This window comes from Perca fluviatilis, chromosome 5, assembly GCF_010015445.1.
Source record: "Perca fluviatilis chromosome 5, GENO_Pfluv_1.0, whole genome shotgun sequence".
Lineage (NCBI taxonomy): Eukaryota > Metazoa > Chordata > Actinopteri > Perciformes > Percidae > Perca > Perca fluviatilis.
The window spans coordinates 4,837,597-4,849,905 of record NC_053116.1 but is presented as its reverse complement, the minus strand read 5'-3'; positions in this window follow the sequence as shown (position 1 = coordinate 4,849,905).

The window sequence follows — 12,309 nt, the reverse complement described above, 5'->3', positions numbered from 1 at the left end:
ATGTTTACAAATATACATTGCAACGCTGGCTGCACAGATTATGCAGACCGCTACGATTGATTGACACACACACAACACACACGACACACACACATTGTTAAAATCATACGCTGGACGCTTCATTAGTCTTTCTACATGGGTTTAGTTAATGATCGGGCTATAATAAAACCACGTCGGTTATGTAATCACTGACAACCGGGACAATTTCATAGTGGTTGGTGTAAACCGGGATATTTTAGCGTCCCAACACAGCTTTTGTCGGGACTTGGGACTGTCACGGTCAAACCAGGACGTCTGGTCACCCTATATCAGATATTACAAACCTCAAAACGACATACCTTTGATGAAATGATCGCTGCACAGACGTGTACACTGTAAAGGTTGCCAGGCCCCATTTCCTGAAACGGTTGCACGTCTGATAGCCTGTATCCATAGTTGTCTTCTCTCTGGATTCTCCTTATCAGATGGGATCCGGTAAAAACATAACCCCGGCTTCTCTCCTTGGCGGTTAGTGCAACCAATCGCACAACAACTATCTGGCATATCAATGGGTTGGGCGTATCGTTTTTCACCTCAAAACACAAACTTTCGTATGGTAAAACTGGCAAGGTTTCGTTGCTAGGAGAATGATGTTGTTGCCCGCCAGCCAGTAGTTGTGATGTCACGTGCAAAATATGAATTGCTATCATGTGGAACATAGAACACAAAATGTAATCAATGCCGGAGTGGGTGTGGTGACGTGCAGAAAAAAAGGTGTAATACTTGCTAGTAGGATTGTGCATCCTTCATACATCTGTAAGATGGTGGGATTCCATAACTGCTCTAAACATGTCTGATGTGTGTTTTTGGGCCTTTGTGTGGTTGCCCCCTGATCTATCCTGATTTAAATCTAGCACTGCATTCATGTCTCCCCTTATAATTAGTGAATATTCATTGAGAGAGAGCAATTCATTGGTTAGACGCAGGAAAAAGCTTATGTCATATGTAGATGGTGCATATACCAAAACAAAGGCTATTTTCCTACTCCTTATTGTGGTGCATATATAAGATACCCTGCCTTATAAATCTTTGCTACTTTTATCTACGGTGAGTGCGCATTTCTGCGACAGTAACACAATGTAGCCCTTGGTTTTGGTGTCGTCACTAGATGAAGCAGCAATCTTGTAGTTTTTATTTTGTAGGCGATTTACATCTCTTTATGTAAATGTGACTCTTGTATAAGCGCTACATCTATGTTTTTTCTTCTTAAGTAGTCCAGGAATTTAACTTGTTTGATCGGCTGGTTTGGCCCCCTGATGTTAACTGAAAGAATTGAAAGCTCAGCCATCCCCAAAATGTCCAGATTTTGCTGCTTCATAATAAAAACATTCAAATACCAACCTAACGGAGGACCTTTATTGTGAAGAACTTACAGGAAATGAAACCGTTCACAGCCGGGGCTTTGACCACGCATAGTCGAGTAGCTAGTTTTCAGCGCTAGTCCGTGAGTCCGTGACACATGTAGCTAGCTAGCTGAGCTGAGGTACAGACGAAAGGAAAATTATCTGTTAAAAAATGTGGCGACATGTTAAGAGGCCCGCCGCGGAGTCAGCAGTAGCTATGGATGTACAAACAGTTGAGAGCCAAGTAAAGAAAAAGAGAAGGTACTTCTCGAACAAGTGGCGCATTGACAAACGTACAGCGAAAGACCGTGCAAAACATTTCAGACCGTCCTGCCAACCTGTATACATTTGAACGTCAATGTAACGATGTTTAAGGAGCTGCTGCCGTTTTAATCCTGTCGGCCCTCTGCTGCTCAGTTCTACCCCGCGACTGACAAGACACACACACACACACACACACACACACACACACACACACACACACACACACAGGATGCAGGAAAAACCGGAGATGAGACGTACAGGATGACCTAAATTGAGGACAGCTACACTTGTTATTTTAAGATCAATGATAAGTTTAAGTCCAATAAGTCCTTTATCAAACCTTATGAATGTGTGTCTCAGGCCAGGATAGGAAATGAACTAACAATGTAAAGATCAACAAGCTACTGACACATAATAAATACATTTATATTAATAAAATATGTATTAATAATAAGTAATTTAATAAAGCAATTAAAAGTATAATAGTGCACTAAAAACTATAAATTTGAATTCCGGAAAAAGTGGCTGGTAAAAAATGTAAGTGGCTGGTAAAATTGGGCATCCACCTGCCACTTTGGCTAGTGGGCAAAAAAGTTAATTTCCCACCCTGCACATATACATGTCTCGTGTACCCTCGCTGATACTTTTGTAGCAAAGGGTGAACTGTTAGATCTAAGCAAAGTGTGGTAAAAACATAAAAACTTAAATAAATCCCCTAACCCTCTGAGACCGCAGACCCCCTCCCCTATTTGTAAGATACATGACCACATCAAACGCAGCTTGCGCAAAACTCCAGCTCAAAACTGCCCCTCACTAGTTAAATGAAACAAGTCTGGTGTTGAACATGAACAATGTTACAAAAACCCTAGAACCAGGTCTCAACTGGCTATTAAGTTCTGAAATAGGCAATTCGAAAGACACACCGGCCTAGTAGGAGTAATAAACATAGATTATAAGATGAATAAGAAAAAAAAATATATATATATATATATATATATATATATATATATATATATATATATATATATAGTATAGTAACTTAAATAGGTTTGCCTGCAAAATGTTATTAGTAAATCAGGGTACTTCACTAAGGCTTGCTCATCCATGTATGCACAAACAGACAAAACATACGACAGAACAACATATAATAAAAGCAAAAAGAGGTATGAGCCTAGTGTCACAAAAGTAGGCCTCATATGCAAGCATCATCAGGTGTCACTGTGGTATTACCTGGGGCAAGGTTATAAAGGTAAGCTCCAAACTGTTGTTGGCAGGTGTTTGGCCCGAAAGGGCAAAGGGCTTTTGACCGCTGTCACTGTATCCTGAACACTGTGATCCTGGAGTGCATTGGCACCAAACTTTTGTTTAAAAAGCTGTCTTATTGTTTATGGATTTCCCACTGAAAACTGAAAGAATGGACATTTTCGTGCTGCACGGTAAAACCAAATAAACGTATTGTTATTTTGCAACGCAACATCGTCTGAAGATTCTTGAATGCTACACAGCATGTAAACAGGCAGCGCATCAGCCAAGTCAAATGAGGTTAAACTAACCGTGAGCTCCTTTAATACCTGGATAATATCGACTCGAGCAGATGTGTGGAGTTAGAAAACATTCAGAGACAAAGAGGCACTACATGTACTCTGTACTGTAACTAAATAATTGGGATTAGACTGGGTAAAAATAAAGCTTCTTCATCCATATTTCAAATTGGACAAAACTAAAACCTGTCATACCACCTGTGTTTTTTTCTTTTCCATTATATTTAACAGCTGCTCTATTTCTTCTTCTATGGGCTAAGGGGTCTGGCGCTGAGCAGCAGGTCAGAACTCCAGCAAGTGCTGGAGAGGAGGAAGAGGGTACAGTGTGACCGGGAAGAGGAGGGACAGAGCAGGACTTCTCTGGAGGATGTGCTACTCAGACGTCAGCTGAAACAACTTGAGGTAATACGTCCTGTTTATAGGTTTATAAGTGGTTTAGCAATGACCGAAAATGCTAAATTTAATCTTTTCATGCACATGGGCACTCATTGTAACTACCAAATGAACTGCCTTAAGGGATCAAATGAAACCTAATTTTTTTTTTTAGCTTAGAGCCCTGGGCATAGGTATGGGTGAAAGTATAGGTGAATGCTACTGTAAGGTCAAGTAAGCAAAATGGCAGAAAATCCATCCAAGAGGCTTTTGTGTAAAGCAGATTAAGCTGGACTTGTTTGTCAAATTTCATGTCAATCAGACTTAGTAAAGGTCAGCATTTATAAAGTGCCTTAAAAAGCGCTTTACAGTTTACCTCTCATTCACCCATTCCATTTGTGAATGGAGCTGCAATGCAAGGTGCTGGCCTGCCATTGGGAGCAACTTGGAGTTAAGTGTCTTGCTCAAAGAAACTTCGACATGCAGACAGCAGGAGCTGGGGGGCATCGACCTTGTGGTTTAAGGGCAAAACGCTCTACCTCCTAAGCCACAGCCGCCGTCCTCCAACTGGGCTCATATGTCTTGGGAAGCAAATGTACATCCCCAGATAGCAATGAGTCGGCGGACCACCGGCGGTGCTCCAGAGGCAGTAGAAGCGTCAGAATGGCGTAATCGCAAACACGTTTGCCAGTGCACCGCCGGTGGCAGTCGCTTTTTAAATCGGCAGCCACCTTCCTACCGCCTTATATATATATATATATATATATATATATATATATATATATATATATATATATATATATATATATATATAATTTATTTATATTTAATATTTATAGCATGCAGTTTATCAAGAATAATTATTGATCAAACCAGCCAAATTTCCATTTGGCGTTTTAATTCCACATTTCAAAGTAAAGTAAATGTCATTGAAACAAGACGTGTCAGATCACTGAAACACACACACACACACACACACACACACATTATATATATATACACATATATACATACGGAGGTAAAAACAGTAGTAGAACAGACCATTATAACTGCAATGCTGACTTGTGACACAAGGATTTACAAGTTCTATTTAACAATAAAATAAAAGTTAAGCACTGTGATGGAACGAAAAAAGCAAATGTTAAAAACAGAGTAAGTAGAATATTTGGTGAAATAGGATTTCCAAGCTATTTTTAATGGAATAACAGTTAAGCACACTGATGGAATGAAAGTAGAATTTTGGTACTAGTTAATGTGCAATATCAAGTAACAGGTATGAAACAGGATTTACAAACTATAATACCATTGTTAAGCACTGACGGAATGAAATAAGCCAATACTAAAGTCACGTTAAGTAGAATATTTGGTACCACAACAGATAATATCCGACGGAAAGGAGAGAGAAAGAGAAAGAGAAAGAAAAGGAGACTGCAGCGGTCCAGAGGATAATTAACTAGTTGGGATTTGGTTTGTGCCTCCAAAGCAGCTCCAATTTTCACTCTTTCACTCTTCCAGTCTCTTGCTCTTTTCAATATCCGTTTTCTTTTTCTGGGCGAAGAAGAAGACTCCTCATCCTAAAATTTGTATTTTGAATACGTGTGGTCCTCCATGTTTCCTTCTTCAAACTTGCTGGGGCCGGGAAGCGACGATATCCATTAGCAGCAGCTGTGAGTCGAAAACGCGAAAGGCGGAGCAGTATAGCCTGTATGTCCCTTACCGGCAAACATATTTCAAGATGGCGCATCATTATGGAGCGTCTACCCCAGTTCATGCAAGCGCAAATGTAAAATTCCAAACTACTAGGAATACTTGAAATTGATGGTGGTGGGCAATATAGATTTCGATAATGAACAACTACAAACGTTACACACTGGGGCTTCAAGGAGAAAAACGATTTTCAATTAAACAAGTCAGCGTTAACTACACATTGGAGTGAATCGATAAAATATATTTATCACCCAGCCGTAATCATTACTAGTCATTGGGCCAAGTTTTGTTTTTCTAGCTCATTCCACCTTACAGCAAATTGAGTTTCAGCATAAGACAACAAATAATAATAATAAACCTATAACCCCAACAATATTAGCAAACACAGAAAACAAAAATTGTGCACATGAAAAACTGTCTAAATAGAAATCATTCCATGCACATTATGTGTCTCACAAAAAATGATACATTTTTGCCCTCATCTTGAAATAATCATTTTTGCCATCTTTACATGAATATATAGTGCCAGTGTTTCTCCTTTGCTCTTGTCAGAGGGAGAAGGAACAAGAGGATAAGATACGAGAGGAATCCCAGTTGATGGAGTTTGTTCGAGTCCGACAGAACCTAAGAAAGATTCACGCTGCGATCCAGAACAAGGCTGCAAACACCTGAAGTGCTACAGAAGTATGCGCCCAAATTGTAAAATAAACTCAAGTCTAACCTGAGTTAATTTATCAACGAGGTGCATACTGAAAGACAATTACTATTAATGGATTTAATACAGTTTTTTAAAGAAAGGCACAGATTTTTGAAATACTTATGGAAATAGCTATGTAAAGGAATGTAATCTGTCACTGTGTAAGTCAAATATTTATTAAGTATTTTTGCTTGATATGTTAGCTGTTATTTATCAATAATATGTTGCAGAAAACCGTTTATTATTGTGAATGCATGTCACATTGCTATATGAATGAAATTACTGACATTATTTTTTCGATACAAATGCTAGAGTGAAACATTTAAATAATCTGACAGCAATACCTGGAAACTTATGAACCCATATACAGTATAGTTGGTTGACATATTGTTAAGATAATGTTTTGAAAGCATACTTTAGGTTAGGTGCTTTGTGTATATCTAAAGCTAAGGACAACACCAATGCCCACAATCTCACAGAGGACTTTAGAAACCTGCAGAAAATATGTCTTGATGACAAGAACAAAGATGATTTAATTTTAAGCAACACTTTACACACATTTAGTATATGACTTTCTAAACATTTTTTTGTGTTTTTTTTCAAGTCAAACAAGAATAAAAGTCAACAGCCATGCCAACAGATCTTTCAAGTAGATGAGATTTTTCAATGGAAAAGTGAAAAGTATGGACTATATTTTGATCATTATTAAATTAAAACTCAAAATAGAAAATTAAAAGAGAAAATTAAAAACATTGTAAATTGTATTACATTGTAAATACTTTAAATTAAAACCTTAAATAGAACAAACTAAATGTTTTGCATTTTGGCATTTGATTTTTGCCTTTAAAAAATGTATCTTTTCAATTTTCCATTATACATTTTAAGCTTTTCCAATTTCCATTAGGCCTAGGTCATTGCTATAGGTGATATGGGCAGCCGCCTAGGGCGCTATTAAGAGGGGGGGGGGGGGCAATTTCCCAAGCCTTGCATGTTGAACTGAACAGCACCAAAATGCACTCTTCTCTAATGTACCACTGTTGTCACTCTCGGGGACGGCAGTAGCGGAAGTACAATTCGAAGGCTGGAGGTGGCGGCAGTGAGTTGCAGACACAACTAGCTTCACAACATTAAATAGACATCTTGCATGACTGCACAAAATGCAGGATTTTTAAATAATGTCAAATTCATCATTAGAAAATTTGTGTAAAGTCTGTAATTTAATTTATTAAGTCAATCCGGGTTGACTTGATAGCATGACTTTACTTAACTGGAACTGAACTGATTGTTAATTTGAATCAGAAGTGTTGATGCAGAAACACATTTAAAACATGCAGGGCAGCTGTCCACAGAACAATGCCTGATTAGATATGGTATAATCATCATGTAACACCAGGGGCTCGAACACAGAACCTTCTTCGCCATAGACAGGTGCTGTTCTCAGGCAGCTATTATCTGGGTGATGATATAACGGCATTGAGTAAACAATTGGCAAGACTGCATGGAAATGCAGAATTTTCCTAAACAATTTAACAAATTTAAAGAATTTGTGTACGTTGTTGAGACAACATAGAGGTGCCTGTAATTCATTTTCACAAAGATCAAATAGTAACAAACTGTTTAAAGATGCTCTATTTTGCATTGGCTGCAATTTCGTTTGCGATACACAATTCAAACATTTTTTTTATATTTACTTTTTGAGATAAAATTCTAAAATTTTGCACACTAAATCTACAGTGACCTCAAAATGTTGTGAATCTTTTCCATGAACATCAACGATTTAGTTTGGAATAAATTGTAGTATTTGTTTAAAATACTCTATGCAGTAAAACTTTTAATGCAATGTGGGCAAAATTTTTGATACATAAAAAATCTGAATGGGAAATTTGTGGAGGACAGTCTAGAGAGTTGCAACGTTGTAGCCAGGGCTGGATCTGAATATATGAATAATCGTTCGATGGGTAGGAGTAGGTATTCGATTTTCAATTTTGTGTTTCTTATGCTCGTTTTTATTAAAAAACGTGCATGCAGCCGAAAATTAACTGTGGTGTTTTGTTGATTAAGCCGCTAGCTGCTGGCTAATATATGCAGCGCTATGTCATCCGTCCATCTCAGCCAAAAGACCTTTTTTCGCGGCAGACATGTTGACATGTCATAGTAGGAAAAGCACAGGTGTATTCAAAACCATTAATGATGGCTGCATTCCACTTAGGAGAGGCCCTGGTATTGTGCATGCTGACTCACTGAGATAGCTTACTGGGACACTTGATGGAATTGAGCCATCGTTAAGGTTATCAATTTCAGCTGTGCTTTTCCTACATCAGTCCCTCCAGAAAAACGCGATTATGCGATCGCATAATTCAATGCATAATCAGCCAAAGTCCACATATTCATGCGGGGGCCGCATTTTTTCAAATATGCCGCACTTTCGCCGCATAAATTGCCAATTTCTGCGCAAAAAATGCGGTGCTTGCATGATTTCATAATCCCCACATTTTCATTGCAAAAAAGTCACATATATCTTAGCAGAAAGTTGAAAAAATGTTGCGTTTACTTTACTTTGCACCATAGCAGCCATTTTCCCCTGTTGCCATGGGAACGTTATGAAGTGACGTATTTACGCGACGTGAACATCATCGAAAAGCAGGTGTTGGAGGTTGAATTTGACATGTACTTTGAGTCTCTTAAGTTGGTATCCAATAAGAAACCTATCTTAATATCTGATGTCTACTCAAATTTCTTTGTTTAAGTGCTCCTGCTGTCTATATTATTAACGATTTTTGAAAGTCTGTCTCTTTTGTATCTTTTATTTCCCTCTGTTTAGACTATTATTTTTACTTTAATATTATATTATTTGTATATATTTTTGTATCTTATTTGTTTACTTATTGCAATGACTGAATATCTGTAAACTATTTTTGGAAATTAAGTTTTAAAAAAGCAGGGTGTTGGAGTAATCACTTTTTCTCTCTTTTTCATCAAACCGCAATTTTTGCAAGTTTCCGCATTTTTTGCAAGATCCCGCAATTTCATTGCATAAAATTGCATAAATATCCCGCATATTCCATCGCATTTTTTAAGAAAACGTGCCACATAATCAAGGATTTTTGCCTGCAACAATTACAAGAAAACTCATGACAAGTCAAAATGTCTGCTGTGAAAAAGGTCCATAACAGAGAAATGTTGAGTTACAAGCAATCAGTCTGCTGTTTGTAGAAGTCTGTATGGTTATACTGTTTTAGCTTGGTGTCGTTTTCAGGTGATTTGATAAAGGTAAAGATAGTATGGCCGTGTATAATGCCAATACATTGAGGTGCTGGCTGGCTGAGCATTCATTCACACACACTGCGTCGGATGTCACTCGTCAGACAGTTCAGTAAAAAATGCAGGTCTTTCCATTTGTTTTGAATGCCTGCTGCAGAAAGTTGAGTCCGATTCAACTTTTGGAGAAAAGCAACTCGACATCAACCTGTGGTGAACAATCATGTAACCGGCAATCGGACTCGTCAGCCCATATCACAACGTGCGAGCCCCATAACGTTACAGTAAACAGGAAACATCACTTGTTACCTCCATAACAAAACAGTTTCAAACACTATGTACTTCCCAGAATTGTGTGTAACAACAGGTGACTGTGTCCTGCAACAACAAAGCAGTCGCTTCATCTCTAGCTTCGTCTCTTTTCACTCTTTTCTTTTCACTCACCAATGCTTCAAAGCTCAAAAAATTGTATTCAGTACAGCCCAAACATGTACGGTTGATATGTTATTTAAAGTTTAGAATTTTAGATGGCTGTTGTAGCGCCACCATCAGGACTCTTAGCAGACAAATCAGACTGATTAAGTTTGTCACAAGAATGGACATGTGTGACAAGTTTGGTGAATTTTCATGAATGGGAACATGGATTTGTAATGTTAATCATTTAGTCTGTGACAGAAACATCTAGAAAAAATAGCTAGTCACTTTGACTGTATGGCTAGCCAGCTCACTAACAGTATTGCTGAACATTTGTATGCAATTTTATTCAGCTGAAAATTGTAATCAAGATATAATGCAAGCTAAGCTATAAAGTACTGGGTTTCATGAGATGGAAATTCAATTTCATTAATATAATTAGTGTAGTCTATATGAATAGAGGTATGTCTGTATCCTCAGGTGAGTGCAATATATAATTATATAATGTAAAAATGTGTACTGTCTAATCCAATCCATGAAATGGTTTCTATATGCTCTATATATTTATAGAATCACTTTAAGTAATATTAAAGTGAAATTGACTTAAATTATTATTCATACTTTGCTGTATCAACTTGACAAATAAATAACGAAAATAACAATGTATTCTGTTGTAACTCTCCCTACATTAAAAGGACAAACATTGCACCCTATACATTTTATAAATACATACTTATTTATTACAAATAGAGCATGCTATCTATACATTTAATATGAATCTTGTCAAGCAAGGACATTAAGCATTATTTTTTTGAAAACAGGTATCACTTGACTTGAATTGAACTGGAAATGTTTTGGATCAGCTGTGCCGGTGACGGCGCTGTCTTGAAAATAGCTGCTCAATGTGATTTTCGCGGACATACAGGAGCTTTTTTTATAGTAGATATCTTAGTTTCAACAAGATTGAGCTAGCAAAGCAGTTTGGTGTTTATATGTGTGGTAGTTATTCAGTTTGGGAAATCCAACAATCTCTACAAAGCTAACGTTAGCTTGAGTTAGCAGCTGGCTAACATTTTCCAGGAACAGTAAATCTTCTCTGTTGTTTGAAGTTCGCGGACATTTAGTATCTAAATCTATCCATGGAAAAAAAATTCAACAGATAGCTTAGTTATAACAGGATAGAGCCAGAGAAGCAGTTTTATATTAATATTTACTGTAATTATTCAGTTTGGGAAATCCCATGATCTCTACAAAGCCAACGTTAGCTTAAGTTGACTTGCTGATTAAAATAGGGAGGGACTAGAAATCGTCTGTTGCTTTTGGCACTTCAGAGATGCTTACGAACCTACTAGCTGCATCACTGTCGTGCCAATAATGACGTTAAATCAAATCCTCTCTTTTAATATTGCTTAAGTGCAATGAGGGAAAGCCAAACACCGTTCATCCCACACTGCAATGACACAAACTCCGGTTGAAAATCGGGATAGAGCTTCCCTTTAACGTAAGGGAAGCTTACGATAACATTCCAAACGATAACACAAGCGGGGATAGGAGACTCTCACTGAGCTAACATTAATGATCTCGTTAATTATCAATGACAAATTCTGCAGTAACGTTAGCACTATCCATTTGCTGTTGTACATTGATAATGATGAGGTGTCTTGACTTGTGGATAACAGCAGTGGATACAGCGATGTTAGTTATTGTTACTTACCACAAACAACGTTGCCAGTGAGTCTCGGCCATGGATGTATAATAATAAGGTCTCGGATGGAGCAGTGAACTTTCCAGTGCATGTCTCCATGGCATGTCTGTGTGAGCGTGCATGCATATTTGCGTTACATTGTTATTGTTACAGTGCAGTTGATGACAAGATTCTTCAGCTACATCAGACACACAATTACGAGCTTAGCTGTGACTGATGCAAGGCATTCTTCCAGGCATGCTTTGAAGTTAGTGATGCCCAAGCAGTTCAATTAGAATTAGAAACAAGAGAGCAAAGTGCCTCTGATTTGTGGCACAATTGTAGAAAAATCAGACTTACAGCAAGTACTGCCAAAAAGCTTCCCGTCCATACAACCACAAGCACTGACAAATTTCTATGTGAGCACATATACCCCTCATTTCGTGGTAACTATGCAACTAACTATGGTAAAGCAAATTAATTTAGAGCTTGCCAAGAGCTAAAAGAAGAGTGCATGAGCATTACTACCAGGGACACTGTTGTAAGTGTCCAAGAATCATGGCTCAACCATGGCTCTCTGCCAGTCCTGATGGGGTCACTGATGAGGTCTGCTACACTTTTGACACCCAAAGGGCATGTTTCCCTTACAGTGCAGTATGATGAGGCATTTGTGAGGGAGCAAGTCAAGCAATTGAGAGGTTTTTATTTCTCACATATGCTACCTCGGCTTGTAGATGAATATGCTGCAGGACGGTTTAAGCTAAATAAAAGATACATTGAGGTAATGGACAAGGCTCAGTGAACATCTGCACATGTGGCATGACCATACATGTGTGCCATACTTTAAGTGAATCTGAATGAAAATTGGGATACCTTTAGACTGTGTAAAGCAACATTCTTTATTTTTATGAAAAGTTATGCAATGTGATTCCAACCATATATTTTCCTACATATAAAAAGAAAAACATTCACATGTCATATTTGAAAAGT